The 12853-nt window shown below is 38.4% G+C and overlaps 1 long non-coding RNA gene across 1 annotated transcript in view; it reads right to left on the bottom strand.

The window, feature by feature from the left end:
- Positions 1–4268: 4268 nt before the first annotated feature.
- LOC138849411 (uncharacterized) overlaps positions 4269–12853 on the bottom strand; it is a 410778-nt gene continuing 402193 nt past the window's right edge. Inside the window, exon 3 of the long non-coding RNA XR_011388243.2 lies at positions 4269–4406. This is a non-coding gene — a long non-coding RNA (uncharacterized LOC138849411). The remainder of the gene's footprint in view (positions 4407–12853) is intronic.

Here is a 12853-nt window from a genome sequence, read left to right as displayed (position 1 = left end):
TAAAGGGAAACAGGCAGTCATATCTAGGATGGGTGGCAAAGCAGATGTGATTTTAAATACAGATTTCCATCATTAACTGATTATCTCTGGACAAATGATTTCATTTAATTGAGCTTCTGTTTTCTCAAATGAAAAATGAGAACAATAGCAATTGGTATTTTTTTTTTGCTTTAGCCAATGTAAGTATAGATGGACATTTGTTAGGATGTTCCTAATTTACAGAATTAACAAAGAAATCCAAAATTCAACAATATTGTTGGCAAAATTGCAGGACCATCATATCCATATCCAGGGTCTTGACAAAGCAAATAAGTGCCAATAACTTTCTTTAATTTGAAAGCTCAGCTCCAGATTTATCTACCACAATTAACTCTGAATGACCTGCTATGCTTCCCAATCCTACCATGGCAAGAGTATCTTAATTTACTATCTAGCTGGACACTATCAGGTGGGGAAAGGTAATTGTCTAGAAGCAAGTCAGCGTGTTATTGCTGAAACATTGGAAAAGATACTCAGTAGACCAAAATAACAAGTGTCTAACATACCTCTGTGTAAGGCTGTTATGGGAATTAAATAAGGGAATGCTGATAGAGAATGTATAAATGAAAGAAAAATCAGGGAAAAGAATAATACAGGTTTTATTATCTGGCACATTAGAGGACTTGGCCATCCCTACTCTTTAAACCAGAAACATGACTTGTCCTGTTTTGTTTTCAATTAAGCAATATCTGAGGAGCCAGAGTGAGTTCAGCCATTTTCCTTAAACCAATCTGAAAGCAATGCAGCACAATCAGCTTCAGCGCTCTTTCTCTTTTTTTTCTAACCTTTATTTAGCAAGAAAAGCCTTCCCTCTAGCCCTTTCCCTTCCATTATCTTGTTTTAATGTCCCTCGAAAATTAACAAAAAAAGATTGGCATATGACAATTCTAATTGTGGTTGTATCCTTGGAAACTACAGAAAACTGGATATTTGGGGCTAATTTGTTTTTGTGATTTTCATGGCAACAGCCAAGGGTATATTTTAACTACTGTTTTTACTCTAATTCAATTATAAAATAAAAAATGTTTGAAGCCAAACAGCCCTCAGACTCTCAAAGGCAGCTTCTATCTCTTTATATGCTTCAGTGGTGAGTATAATGGGAGTCAGGAGACAAAGCCTGTACCTAAGCACTTTGCCTTCCTGGGGTTAGCAGCAAGAAGAATGTGTGCATGTTTTAAAGGGAGAAAGGTGATTCCTGGCCAATAACATGTTCAAACCTTATGCAGGCAGTTCTTAGTCATTGATCCCAGTCCTGCCTTGGCCAGTCACCTCTCTGTGCAAGGCGTGAGTAACTAGAAGCAAAACCATTCCCTCTCAGAGTCTCATTGTGGGTCAGTAACAGCAAGTTCTTTTGGGCAAAAAATGTGGAACTATTGTCAGTTTTAACTGAAACCTTCTCAATCTAACATTGCAATACAATGTCAAGGTTCACCATCACACTGCTGCACAAAGCAGAGAGACAAATAGTCCCCAACTCTCAATAATGTGTCTTCACATTTCCACCTGACATGGGGAAAACTGGATTTGACTACACAACTCTGGAAAAGAGGAAGAGTATAATGTTGTTTTCTTACTGTAAACAGACATCATTTTTGATTTCCAGCGAGCACCTCAAGGTAAATGTTTGGAAGGGTTCTTCCATCTATGAGATAGTTTCCATACAATGCCACCATCCCTTTGAGCAATCCCTAGCAGACAGGTGTGGACAGAGTTCTAAACCTGGCCTGCTGGATGCTCTCACCTGTGAATGCAAATCTCTAAGGGGGAGGTAAAAGCATGGGGTCAACTGAAACTGGGTCCTAGATTGATATGTGAGGTTGAACGGCAGATGACAATACAGCAATTATCTACGGTCAACAGAACTGAGCAGTGCATGGGCTGTGGCAACAGTCCCTGTGGTGCTGTCAGTGGTAACACTTCTCCAGGGGCAAATGCCCTAGCAAAGCTTGCTAAGTAGAGTGTTCCTGAGAGGGGTGATAACAGTGCTTTGCCCAATTATCGCCCCTCCAAGCCTGCCTCATCAGCCTTCTCATTAGTCCTGAAAAGACAAAGACTAGGAATATAAAGTGATGCAGAGAAAGGACGATTTTTTTCACAAGCTTTGTTGTACTATTTGGATATAAATTTTTATGCATACATCTTGAATGAAACTAAAACTAACTTTTCATCATCAAAAGCACTTAAACATATAGAAATTTTGGAGCTGGTTTTACAAATAATCCTAGGTAAAAGTCTGAGAAGGAATGGAAAGTGTTTGTTTCATACAAATCTTCCACTCACTCCTAATTGCACGCTAAAAAGGTATCCATCAAAAACTATCAACTACCTTCAACTATAAGAATCTAGAGAGAAAGGACCAGTGTTCCTACTGAATATTGATGGAGTTGTTGGTTAGAGATGCTTTATCTAAAATTAATCACTGCATTTTAAATATGGCTGTTGGGTACTAGAATGGCATAACAATCTAATAAGGCATAACTCTCCAAAGGGAAGTGTACACAGTTAAGATAATAATTGGTCATATAAAGTGATGATTATAATGGTCTCGCCCACAAGAATACAGAGCTGTGTCTAATTGGTGAAGGAGTTCTATATGACAGAAACATTAGGATACCACTTGAAACTTATAACCCTAAAATCTGGCTGTGCTTAACAGAGGTCATACCTGAACCATCCTGATAGGTTCTCTTTACACCTGTGTTACTTCCAAGATTCAAAACCTTGTTTTTGTTGTTTTTTTCAAGCTATGAGAAACCTGGATGCCGCTGAGGGAAGATTATACAATAATATCAGATACTTACTAATGGATCTACTCCTCAGCCTTTCCTAAGTGGCCCTGTCGCAATTTAGCAGTCTAAATGGGCACGGGGCAAAGAGATTCACTCAGCCATTGGGAAGTCATTAAAAACTTAATTTAAATGAAAGCTAATCTCTAGGGACCCAGAACATCATGATGTACAGAAAATAATGAGACTATTATGGAGGTCTAGGTTGAACAGATTATGACTTGAGTCTACCCCATAGCAGTCACAGTTGGTTTCTGAACTTACCTCATGTGTGTTTTCTCGGTTCCCAACTACAGTTTAGACTAGCTATGTGAACAATTGACGTAATCACAATTTTAACCTGACCCATACAGCAAGTCTTATTTTATGGGAAGGTACATCAATGGTTATAGAACTTTTCTGTTACCAAAGCATTGAACCAAAATCTAATGGCATCCCTGAAGAAAGCTCAAAGCTGTGTGCCACCATCCAAGACTTGAGAAATAGCAGTGTGTGGACTCTCCTCAACTTGACTTGCCCTTCAACTTAACAATCTGACTAGTTTCAGGAGATGGAGAGTCTCTGTGAATGCCAACTGTCATATGTTTAGTGAGATCATCACTTCTTTTCAGATGGTTTACTAGTTGTAGGATGCTTACTAGAAGAAATTGGCATGGTATGCCAACTATCTTTCCTAACCCCAGAAAGGACAGCAGAACGCATTGGTTTTGCTCAGCAGCAATAACTAGCTATAACTAACTTCACACTTAACATCAGTTCATGTCTATCTCACAATCTAGTTTGCAAGGGTCTCCATCACCATCTCAGGATATACCCTACTGGTTCAAGATGTTAGTGGGACCAGGGACCTAAAAGCATTGGAAAAACTTGCATGCTGGTGGTTAGAAAACAAATCCCTTAAAATAGACTGCTTTCAGTTACCAGAGATCTGACCGTTGGAAGCACATTGGTATAAGCTCTGTTAAGTAAAAGATTGCTAAATCTTGAATTCCTTATTACAAAGAAACATGGCCTTTGTGGATTGTACAGCCAACATACAGCATATCTGACTGTCCTTTCCCTTTCTATGTGCCATATTATTAAAAACGTTTTTAGCTTTGACTGAGTTCAAGAGTAGGAGAAAGCTAGGTCACCCAGGATGCAGAGCCAGTAGTTCTGCCCCTTGGCCTCTCACAGCCCAGCCGACTTCATGAGCATGAACTCAATGGTGGGGATGCCATCTGGAGACTGTATGACCTTAATGGGAAAAACCGCCGTTCTCAAGACTGGTGAATAAAAAGCATGTGCCTTCTCACAAAGTAAGCTACTTAAAAAAATACTTTTGCTTCATCATATACCCTAGTTGGTAGTTATCTACATGCCACTTCAAACAGAGCAAAACATTGCAGACTATATATTATGCAGCGACTCCAAGCCATGAAGTGAGATGCGCACAGCAGCTTACCTTGATCAGATGGAAGAAGCATATATGGGACTGGGCCCAGGGAGTTCTTGAAGCGTGAGAAAGCTGTGTGAACAGACGGCTCACACACACAGCATGTCTTCTCTTGGCACACAAACACCTCTCCATCATTTCTGGACCTGTGGGGAGTTCCTTATGATGAGAACAGCCATGGTTCATCATATAAACAGGAACAGTTTTGAGTTAAAAGGTAGACTAAGACAAAAGCCCAAAATGGGACTGTGACAGTTAAATCACTATGCATCTTCAACTTAGTTATAAGTCAGTCATTTCCAAATGGGGCTGATCTTGCTCTCCACCCCCAGGAACATTTTAGCAATGTGAAAATATTATTTTCTCTTTAAAAAAACCCATATATATATATATATGTGTGTGTGTGTGTGTGTGTGTGTGTGTGTATTTATTTGAAATGAAGAGATAGAGAGAGAGAGGGAGAGAAAGAGACAAAAGAGATCTTCCCTCCACTGATCCACTCCCCAAATGGCTGTAACAGCCAGCATTCAGCCCTGCTGAATCCAGGGGCCAAGAAATCCATCCAGCTGTCCAGCATAGTAGCAGGGGCCCGAGCACTCAGGCCACCATTCGCTGCTTTCCCAGGCACATTAGCAGAGAACTTGATCAGAACTGGAGCAGCCAAGGTTCAAACCATTGATCCTAGGGGGTGCTGATCTCACAGGTTGTCCCTTAACCTACTGCAAATGTTATTTTCACCTGTCACAAATAGGGAAAGAGTGCTCTCAGGGCACCTGGTGAGTAAAGGTCTGGGACTGTCAAATGCCATAAAAGACATAGAAACAATTCCTCCACAACAAAAAATTTCCCAGCCTAAAATAATACTGCTGAGACTGAGAAACTGTTTTATAATTACTTAAGAGGGAAAAATCAATTTAAGGAAAACTTCACATGAGAGGATAGCATCCGGAGAGAGCAGAGAGCTGAATCACTATGATCTCACTCAGAGTCACAATAGGTGGGTAAGAGGTTAGATAAGGCAATAGGCAGAAATTTAAGTATCAAAAATCCTTTTCCACTTGGCTTGGAAGAAGAGACATCCCAAAGTAATGATCCACATGATCAACACCTTGGAAGGAGCAAATAAGAAACTCACTGATGAGGCGATACGGAGAAAATATATGTGAGTGGACCCCTGGCGCTTGGACCTCAGGTACGCTTTGTAGAAGAGATTCCTATTTAACAAGATGGCCTATTCTGAGTCTGTCAGTGCGCCTCCTCTCCCGAGTTCTGCAGTGAGTTCTAAAACTGTGGCCACAGTAGTATGGATAGTGATTGCCCATAATCTCAAAAGAAAGGAAGAAAGAAAAAAGAGAGAAAGAGGAAAGAAGGGAGGGAGGGAGGGAACGGAAGGGAGGGAAGGAAGGAGGGAGGGAAGGAGGGAAGGAGGGAAGGAGGGAGGGAGGGAGGGAAGCAGGACTGTTCCATCTGAATACTATCTTTGTTGAGTGCTAAGTCACTAACAGTAGTGGTAAAACTAGGAATTCCAAATATGGTACCCTACTCTAATCAGCCCATCTCCTGTGGCAGGTGATTACCTTGGATCCTTTTGATCATAGAAGAGCCACCGATTTGTCCTCATTCTAAATGACATTTACCTTTTACTCAAATTCTCTGTATCTGCTACACATGCTGTAGCTGCATCATTCAAAAGTCTTATAATTGAATTCGATACCATATTATGATGCAATGGTACATCCAATCAAATCTGATAATTCCAACACTCATTACATATTATATACATGTACTGAAATGTCACACTATGCCCCATAAATATGTGCATAATATGTCAGTTAAAAAGTTTTAAAACTAGCGATAAACTTACAATTAAATGAAATTTTAAAAACTGGCTCCCATGGAATTAGTTTCCATGTACCACACCTTCAAGAAATAGCTTCATAGAACAGTGAAGTGGACTGTGGAAAAGTCAACTGCTACACTAGCCAGAAAACAATACCTTTAAAATTCAAAGCATTTCCCCAAACAAAATATGTATTTGCAATCAAAAGTAAACATATGGTGGGACTTTTTTCATGAAATCATAATAAATAAGTTCATGAATTAAAGAGTTCAAGAAAAATGTAAATTCTAATATTACATCTAATTAATTTTTTAATTTTTGTAGGCTATTTTCTAAAGGCCAAGTTAAACTCTTGGTCATATAGTATATTTCAATTTTTTTCTTATTATTTTTACCAAATATGAGTATAATAATGTAGCTCGAGCCATTCTACAGATGACTTTCTATTAAGCTTACCTTTGTTTTTCCAGCACTTAGTAGAGTGTAGGAATCACTCAGTACATATGCATTTAATAAATGCATAAATAAACTAAATCAATAAATAATAAAACCAAAAGGAACTTCTATGTTTTAAAATTACTTCATAAGAAATTTGTCTTCATTTATGATGTTCTTTCCCAAGCCAGGCATGACTTAATGTTAGAGCATTATTAAGTGAAGGATGTAGTCACTTGCTCTCATTGATTTTACTCTCCACTTGTAGAGAAACAAACGCAAGCCACGAATGCACTGCTAGAGCCGTTATCACTTCCACTGTGATTTGCTGTGGACTAAAATCTAAACTATTTTAATGTAATCGGAATGCCAATGACATAATTGTAGTGCAATTAGAATGCAATCTACTGGACCTGGAGTAATTCTGTTTAATCTGTCTGTCTGTCTATCTTTCTGTCTACCTACCTACCTACCTACATACCTATCTTTCTATCTACCTACGTACCTTCTACCTACCTCAATACCGGTCATCTTCTGTCTGTCTCTTTGTCCATCTATCTTAGGTAACAGCCCACAAATGGTAAGCAGGCAGCAATTGCATAATATCACTTTCGATATACTCTTCTGTGACACTCCAAACGCTATTCTTGTTCACCATGGCCTCTCTGCCTTCAAGGAATCCCTGTGTCACTCACTCCAAGTTGACGTGTTTGGCAAATCAAACTAGGAGAAGGGTATCTACCTAGTCTTTAGCTGAGCAGAATTTCAAATGAAAAAAAAAAATTGGTCAATCTTGTTTCAAAATTGGTAGTAATGAGATGCTTTGAATGCATATTTGAAATATAATTCACTTTTTAAAGGAATGTTAACTTTTTTCCATAATCATTCACCTGTGAATATCATATGTTGTAACATATATATATACACACACACACACATATATATGTAGAGAACTCTACATATGAGAGAACGTATGTGATATTTTTTCTATTTATGGCTTATTTAACAGCATAATTACCACCAATCACATCCATTTTTGTTGCAAATTCAGGATTTCATTCTTTTTATGGCTAAGTAATATTCCATTTTTTATTTATACCACATTTGTGTAATCCATGCAGTTACTGATGGACATCTAGGATGATTTCATGTCTTTGCTATGGTGAATAGTGTTTCAATAAACATGGGACCGGAGGTATCTCTTTTATACGCTAACTTCATTTCCTTTGAATATTTCCAGAAGTGGGATGGCTGAGTCTTATGGTTGAGCAATTTTTAGTTTTTGAGGAGTTTCCATAGTTTTCCATAATAACTGTACTAATGTGTATTTCTACCAAGAGTGTTTTGGGGTTCCCTCTTCTCCATTTTACCAGCATTTATTTTTTTATATATTTTTGGTAATAGCTATTGCAACTAGAGTGATATAATCCCTTGTGGTTTTTAATTTGCATGTCTCTGATGACTATTTATACTGAGCTTATTTTCATGTGTTTCATGCCCTTTTGTATTTCTTCTTTTAGGAGGAAGGGTGGGAGTATAGGCGGGAAGGAGGGTGGGGTGGCAAACATCACTGTGTTCCTAAATCTCTACACACGAAATACATGAAATGTGTATACCTTAAATTAAACACACACACACACACAGAGAAAATGTCTGTTCAGATGTTTAGATTCTTTTCTGATTTCTTATTTGAATTGTTAGTTTTGGTGTTGTTGAGCTTTTTAATTTCCTTATATATTCTGGATGTTAATCCTTTATCAGATGCTTAGTTTGCAAACGTTTTCTCCCATTCTGTCAGTTTTCTCTCCTGTTTTTTCCTTTGTTATCCAGAAGCTTATTATAATACCATTTTTCTATTTTTTTCTTTTACTGCATGTGCTTTGGAGATCTTAACTGAAGAAATAATTCCCTATGCCAATGTCTTGCAGAGCTTCCTTTATGTTTTCTTCTAATATTTTCATAGTTTCAGATTTTAAATTTAGATCTTTGATCCATTTTGAATTGATTTTTTTTTTATTTTTTAAATTTTTGACAGGCAGAGTGGACAGTGAGAGAGAGAAAGAGAGAAAGGTCTTCCTTTGCCGTTGGTTCACCCTCCTATGGCTGCCACAGCTAGCGCGCTGCAGCCGGTGCACCATGCTGATCCGATGGCAGGAGCCAGGTGCTTCTCCTGGTCTCCCGTGGGGTGCAGGGCCCAAGCACTTGGGCCATCCTCCACTGCACTCCCTGGCCACAGCAGAGAGCTGGCCTGGAAGAGGGGCAACTGGGACAGAATCCGGCGCCCTGACCGGGACTAGAACCCGGTGTGCCGGTGCCGCAAGGCAGAGGATTAGCCTAGTGAGCCGCAGCACCGGCACTTGAATTGATTTTTGTATAGGGTTTAAAAATAGCAGTCTTTCTTAAAATTTCTGCAGGAAAAAAATTCAACTTTCCCAACACTATTGATTAAAGAAGCTGTCCTCTTTCCCAGAAGAGCTTTTAGCATTCTTGTCAAAGATAATTTGGTTGTCGAAGCACACGTTCTGGGTTTTCTATTCTGGTTCCATTAGTCTGTATGTCTAGTTTTATGTCAGTACTGTTGTGATTATAATGGTCCTTTAGTATGTCTTGAAATCTGGTATTATAATGTCTCTAGCTTTGCTTTTATTGTTCAGGCTTGCTTTGAATATTTGGGGGCCTTTTATGCTTCCACATATATTTTAGGTTCTTTTTCTAATTATGTGAAGAATGGCATAGGTGGGGATTGCATTGAATCTCTAAATCACTTGGGGCAGTATTGACATTTTGGGAATATTAATTCTTCCAATCCATGAACATGACACACACACACACACACATATATATATATATACACACACACACACACACACACATATATATATACATATATGTGTATATATATGTATATATATATATATCTCCACTTTTTTGTGTTCATGTACTTCTCCTCAATAATTTTCATTGCGGAAGTCTTTCACATCCTTGCTTGTATTTATCCCAAGGTATTTAATTTTTGTAGCTATTGTGTACTGTTCTTACAAGTTCTTTTTCAGCAAAATCATTGTTGTTGTATAAAAATGCTACTGATTTTATATATAGAATCATCTCCACTCCAAAGAGTGATAATTTAAACTCTTCCTTCCCTATTTGTACACCTTTTATTCTTTTTTTTTGCTTAGTGACTATTTCTAAAACTTCCAGAACTACATTGAATAATATGGAGGAAATACACTTCCATGTCTGGTTTCAGATATTAGTAGAAATCCTTTCAGCTCTTCCCCATTCAATATGATGTTGGCTGTTGATTTGTCATATAGAGCCTTTATTATGTTGAAAAATGTTCCTTCTACACTTAATTTGTTCAAGGTTATTATCATAACTGAATGTTGTATTTTATCAAATGCTTTTTCTACATCTGAGATGATCAATTCTTCACTCTGTTGATGTAATATATTATGCTTATTGATTTGCATATGATGAACCATCCCTGTAACCCTGGGGTAAATCCCCTTTGATCAGTGTAAATAATGTTTTCAATGTGTTGCTGAATTATATTTGCTTGATTTTTGTTGAGAACTTTTTTACCCATATTCATCATGGATATGAGTTGTGAGTGTAGTTTCCTTCTTTCATTTTTTCTTTTCTTTTCTTGCTTTCTTTATCCTGTGTCTACGTCTAGTTTTGGAATTAAGATAAATCTGGCCATATAGAATGACTATGGAAGAGTTCTTTCATTTTCAATTGTTTTAAATAATTTGAGAATTGTTGTTAGTTCTTAGTTTAATGTTTGGTAAAGTCAGCAATGATGTCATCTGATCCTGGGTTTTTTTCATTGGGAGGTTATTACTGATTCAACTCATCACTCATTATTGGTCTTTTCAGGTTTTCTATGACTTTATGCTTTGATCATATATTTTCAGATCAACTAATTTTTTTTAATATTTGAGAGGCAGAGAGGGAAAGAGAGCATGCTCCCATCCACTTATCCATTCTCCCTATTGCCAGGTCCAAAGCCAGGAACTTGGAACACAGTACAAGTCTCACACATTACTGACAGGAACCCATCATCTGCTACCTACCAGAATCTGCATTGAATTCCTGTACCAGAGCTTAAAATCAAACCTACATACTCCACTATGGGAGTCTTAAGCCTTATGTTAAGCCCCTGCTTCCACAATCAGTTTTTTAAATTAATATCTCTGAAAGAAAAGGAAATTTTTAGTAATTATAGTGAAAGATGGAAGAGGAGTTGGACACACGGATGCCAAGAAATCAAAGACACTACATGCATCACCTTCATAACTGATGTGTAATAAACCACCCCAACATTTAGACCTAAAATTCCAATCATTTATGCAGCTGAGACTTACAGGTCAAGAATTTGGGTCTAGTCTATCTGGGTGGTTCTGTCTTGGTTCAACTCAGTCACACATCTGCAACCAGCTGCCAGCTTGACTGATGACCAGCTTCCCTAGGCTTCCCTCAGCAGGCTGCCCTGAAGGTGCTTCAGCATACGTGTTTGTGTAGCAACTGGGAAGAGCTCCAAAAAAGTAGCATAAGCATCCAAGGCATTATAAGGCCTAGGTTCACAACTATGACAATCATTTTCTTCTTGAGTCATACAGTTCAGACTCAAGGAAAAGAGAATTAAGGTTCATCATTTGAAGAGAAGAGTTTTTGAGTCACCTTACAAAGGATACAGCTTCAGGCAGAGGTAAAGAAATATGGCTATTTGTGCAATTCATGGCTCTAGTGCTCAGAGACCATTGACTAATTTAGAGTGTAAGTGTCACACAATGGCTAAAGACACATAGAATGCCTCATCTTACTGAACTGGTTAGATAGAATCTGGAGTTGAGCCTAAGAATACTCCCACATGACCAGATGTTTGACCTTGGACAAGTTACTTAAATTCCCATAGTTTCCATATCTTTATATTTACAGGGGAATAATGACATTTAACTTACAAGATTACTATAAAGATAAAATTGATTTACTTATGAGAAAATTGTATACAAAGTCTATAAAACATCAAGTCTAATATTAGCATAGGTAGTAAACTATAGAATGAAGAGCTGTGGCCGTGGAGTCAGATTGTCTAGGTTAGAATGCTGTGCTTATCTCTGGTAGTATCTGTTGGCCTTAAGCAAGTTCTTACACTCTCTGTGACTAATTTTTCTCCTGTATAAATGATGCGTCAATTTTACTGTCAGTATTGGGCTAATCGGTGAGGCACCACATGAATTTGATGACCAAGAATACTAAACTCTGGTAGGATACTGCACGTTTAGGCATGTCTTTATTATGAATCAGGGATATTTACTTTGTATTTTTTCATGCGTTCAATGGGAATATTTCAACTTGGCTAGCCACAGAAGTATAGCTACAAGAAATTAACAGGTGGTAATTACAGATGCTGATTAATAAAAATTTCTACACCTAAGGAATGCTGTTCACATGAACTAAGCCTCTTTTAATTTTTTTTTAATTTTTTTAATTTTTTTTTATTTACAGACAGTGAGAGAGAGACAGAGAAAAAGGTCTTCCTTCCGTTGGCTCACCCCTCAAATGGCCACTACAGCCGGAGCTACACTGATCCGAAGCCAGGAGCCAGATGCTTCTTCCTGGTCTCCCATGTGGGTGCAGGGCCCAAGCACTTGGGCCATCCTCCACTGCCTTCCTGGGCCACAGCAGAGAGCTGGACTGGAAGAGGAGCAACCAGGACTAGAACCGGGTGCCCATATGGGATTTCAGCACCACAGGCGGAGGATTAGCCAAGTGCTCCACGGCGCCAGCCCCTGGCCAGATCCTTACTATCTTGGTAAAGGCAGTAATTTAAGAGTAGGGTACCTCAAGCTTTAGAGTCAGGTGGAAGTGGATTCAAATACCAGTTCTACCACCAACTCATGTTTGTGTGGCTGCAAGGTATGGAAAAATACCAGATGTTAGATTTCCTAATTGAAAAATGATTGTAGTATTAGCTACTTCAACGATTTGGTATTCTATCACTTAGATTACCATTACTGCCACTGACTGCTCTTCTATGGAGACAACAAAAAGAGGTAAGTGTTTAATAAGGGTAAGAAGAGATTCTTGACTGTCCTCATCTTTATCTCAATTCTGACATGCTCCAGGCTGCCTGGACTGTCCTCCGAAAATATGTGGCATGACAGGGTAACCATGAAGCCTCAGTTGAGCTGGAGGAAGAACGGCTCTAAAATGAACACTGACTGGGCTCCTACCATAAGCCAGGAAGGGTGAAAGCTTTGATTTGCAAAATCCCATGTCATTTTCACAAATATGCTTCTAAGTAGGCCT

This window comes from Oryctolagus cuniculus, chromosome 4, assembly GCF_051225735.1.
Source record: "Oryctolagus cuniculus isolate XC-2025 breed Fujian yellow rabbit chromosome 4, ASM5122573v1, whole genome shotgun sequence".
NCBI classification, from domain to species: domain Eukaryota; kingdom Metazoa; phylum Chordata; class Mammalia; order Lagomorpha; family Leporidae; genus Oryctolagus; species Oryctolagus cuniculus.
The sequence above is the reverse complement of the archived record's forward strand: the minus strand, read 5'-3'. Positions and strand labels throughout refer to the sequence as shown.